The sequence below is a fragment of the Mastomys coucha genome, unplaced genomic scaffold, assembly GCF_008632895.1.
Source record: "Mastomys coucha isolate ucsf_1 unplaced genomic scaffold, UCSF_Mcou_1 pScaffold18, whole genome shotgun sequence".
In the NCBI taxonomy this organism is placed as follows: Eukaryota; Metazoa; Chordata; class Mammalia; order Rodentia; family Muridae; genus Mastomys; species Mastomys coucha.
The window spans coordinates 33,418,121-33,422,186 of NW_022196900.1; the positions used below are offsets into that span (position 1 = coordinate 33,418,121).

General features: G+C 42.1%; 1 pseudogene; it reads right to left on the reverse strand.

Moving 5' to 3' along the window:
- Positions 1-1,646: 1,646 nt before the first annotated feature.
- Positions 1,647-3,760, reverse strand: LOC116095264 (annotated as a pseudogene).
- Positions 3,761-4,066: the final 306 nt, after the last annotated feature.

Consider the following 4,066-nt stretch of genomic DNA (forward strand, 5'->3'; position numbering starts at 1 on the left):
TACTATTTTGAGAAAATACAAAAATTAATAATACAATCCCAATGGAACTTATATAATTTGGTAAATACATATAACATTGTCTTATAACAGGTTGCATTTTTACATACAGAAACATAATTTACTGGCAAAGGTCTTGGGAAACCCAGTACAATCACTTAGTCTATGACAAACAACAGCTCTATTGAAACATACTCTAAGTCAGTTTTCCCATAAGAAAGAACTGGGGTACTCCTCCCAAATTTACCACTTTGCAAACTTTAGCATGATTTATTTAGACTCAAGGAAAATGCTAATATTTCTCTCTCCTTAGAATGTCTACGTCTGTTCTAATTGTTTCCAATGTATATAAAGGTCAGCCTCTACCTTGTCAGACTGATAGCAGCTTTAGCAGGAGAAATGATATCACAAATCAAATTTGTCACAGACAAATTGTACATGACAAAGGATTATAAGACACAGAACAGAAGCCTTGGACTTCATAGGTATAATTTGTACATGGTTTCGAGATTAGTCAAAGTACATTTTCAAAGTGGGCATTTCACCATTATTATTATAGACTGACAGCCCAACACTGACTCTGGGTAACATGCTGACTTCTTACTCCTAGAAACTCAATTAATTCAGACTATCTGCATATTACTTGACTACTATTACTTGTTATTTTGGAATATTTCCAGGATACAAGACACAAACAGAAACCTATAGAAATAAAGAAACAAACACTTTCCTGTACGTGAAGGGTGCTGTGTTCAAAGTTCTCAGTGATGTTTCATGAGTTTGCCTTTCTGAACCCTGGAAACAAGACATTATTCATCTGAGACATAGTTATTTTTAATAGGAGGCCAAACTTGGAAAAGTTCTAATGTATGTGTACAGGGTGCCAAAGCCGTCGGACACAGATTAGTCTGTGACTTCATTCTTAACTGATTTTTGAGTTAAGTTCAGCAGAATGCGAGTCACGATCCTGGCCAGATTGACATGATGTAGAGGATGTGTTAAAAACAACCCTAAAAACAAGCACGAAATTAGAAATGAATGTAAACTTCCTAAGCTAACTCGGCTGAGGTAACAGGTAGCCAGATAAACTGGCTGACTGGGAGACTTATTTCCTCTTTAAAACATACTTGTACCTAAATGGAAGACATCAGCAGTGCATCGCAACACTAGAGCGTTTTCATGTAATTAAAGCAATGGATGGTGATGGAGAGTCTACAGCTTTCATGACATTCATTAGCTACCACAATTATTGCTGAGTTTTGATCTGTAAATTACAGGTGTCAAGGAGGCTGTAAAACTATATTCAAATTAAATCAGTAATATGCATAAAGTATTTTGTGTTCACTGCAAATACATTAAATATACAACTCTTATTGAGCATCATTTTCATAAAATTAACCCCCAACAAAATTATAATGCCTTTGTTGTACCTTTATACGTGTATGTATCTGATAGTACATCGAGTTCAGAAACTTATGGATCTTAAGAAAGAGGACATGCAAAACACCTCTGAAAGCAGTTTGCACTTCTAAACAAACAACTGAAATGTTCTGTCAGTAAGTTATTGATGCACTCAATACTGGGATATTTACAGTTAGTAATTAAAGAAAAGGCAAAACCAGTTCAGGATGAGGTTTCAGAGTCCCTAGTCAGTCTTCATTGCTGGAGTCTGAATCCTCAGATGATGAAGATGAACAATCAGACCCGGAGGAAGCTCTCTCTGAACCCTAGTCTGTGCTGTTCTCATTGAAAGGACTAGGCTCCGTTCCCCCTTTCTCTTCCTGATCTCTAACTGGAATCTTCTTCCTTTATTTTGACTGACTTAGATGAATTTAAGTCACTACTTTTGTTTTTCTGTACATCAAAAGTGTTGGACTGAGACAAGGTAAGAAGATGAAGATTAAGGCCTGGAGTGAGCAGTATCCCTGGGTAAAGTATGTTAGACAGCAACAGTGGGTTAAGAGCTATGTGCTTGGCAGCTGCCGCTGAACTCAATGCAGCCGTGGAGGAAGTCGAAGTCCAGCGTTCTCCATTCTCCGAACTTTGGCTCTCTGTCCTTTCTTTTTTTCCTTCTAGCTCCTTAGAGTCATTTCCTTATTTTTCTTCCACCCCAGATTCTTCAGTCTTCGACAGGAGTCCTCCCATGCCTAGCAGATTTGGTAACCTGGCCATTCCTGAGAACAGCATAGGGGAACATAGCAGCCATGTTTTTAGTTTCTTCTCCAGAAGAGAGGCCGGCAGGCATGCCCATCAGCCCTGCAGTCACTTGCAGTGACTATAGGTTCTGCAGATTTTGTTGTAAGGCCTGAAGAGCTGTGAGATCCACACCTGGAAGTAATCCATTGGCCAGCAAAGGATTGCCTGGCACACTGCTGGCAGGAGCCGCTGCTGCTACGGTGGCCTTGGCAATTCCACTTTTAGGCCTTCTTCCTCGCCTACTTACTTCCTCTCTCACAACAGGACCTGTGAGAATGCGTTCATACATACTTTCTGGAAGAAACCCAGACTGCTTAACAACATCTCCCCATTCGGGAGCTACTCCATATTCTGCATTTTCTTTCAAGAATCTACATAAGTCTTTAAAAGAAGGAGCAAATGCACCTACAAACTTTCTGGCATTCATCCTGTCAATCAGCTGCACACGCTCCTCTCCAGTGAGACTGTTGACATCTAGTTTGTATGGGTTTCAGCATCGATGCCTTTTCTGTTTGGGTCTTCCCTCGTGAAGCTGCACTCTTGGGATAAAGGCTCTAAGGTCCATCACATAACCAGATATGGGGCAGTGAGCAGTTCTGACAGCCGGGGTCCAGTAGAGCGGCCACCTCGCAACCCCTGAGACCCACTGAGCAAAGTAATTTGTTCAGAAGGGACGGTAGGAGTTCAGTGATAAGCTCCTGAGACCAATGGCTCAGATATCAGCCCAGACCCCTCACAGCTGCCCCTGCAGATGTGTGCTCTATCAGGCAGGCACTGCCTCAAACTCCCAGCATTCTAGCTGGACCTTACACACAGTTATCTGACCACAAGCCAGGCATGCCACGCCCCATACAATAAAAGGGGTGGTTTGCCCCCTCCTCACTCTCTTGCTCCTCACTTTCTCTTACTTCTCTCCCCTCTCATTCTTACTTTCTCTCTCTCTTACTTTCTTATTCTCTTGATCTCTCACTCTTCCTCTCTCTCTCCTCTGCTCTTTGTTCTCTTCTCTGCCTTTCTCCCTCTCCTTCTTTACCCTCTCTCTCCTTCCTCATTTTTCTTTCTCTCTACTCAACCACCATATTTCTCCTTCCTACAATAAAATAACTCATTCATACATTGCCTCCTTTTTAATTAAGGCGCCATGCAGCAAACAGGTCAAAAGAGAGAGAGAGAGAGAGAGAGAGAGAGAGAGAGAGAGAGAGAGAGAGAGAGAGAGAGAGAGAGAGAGAGAGACCTGGGCCTCAGCAGCAGGCCCACTGCCTTCAGAGGGAGAGAGAGAGATCCTCAAGCCGGGACCACAGCCCTGGCCCCCTGGCTTTGGAACAACAACCAGGGTGCTCCTTAAACCACCTGTCCAGGTCCTTTCTCTTCAGCGCATCATTTCCTGCCAGCCTCATCCCGTCTTTGAGATCGATAACTGGAATGGGACTTTCTGTATCAGGAATTCTTTGAGGCTGAGGACAGGTCACTGCTGGATTTATTCCTGTGGAAATATGATTAGGTGGCTTATTTCTGTTAAGAAGAGGATGTCAGCACCTTCTACCAGGATGACATTTTCTAGTTCCATCCATTTGTCTAAGAATTTCATGAATTCATTGTTTTTAATAGATAAATAGTACTCCATTTTGTAAATGTACCACATTTTCTGTGCCCATTCCTCTGTTGAAGGACATCTGGGTTCATTCCAGCTCCTGGCTATTATAAATAAGGCTGCTATGAACATAGTGGAGCATGTGTGCTTATTACATGTTAGAGCATCTTCTGGGTATATTCCCAGGAGTGGTATTGCTGGGTCCTCAGGTAGTCCTATGTCCAATTATCTGAGGAACCATCAAAATGATTTCTAGAGTGGTTGTACCAGCTTTCAATGCCA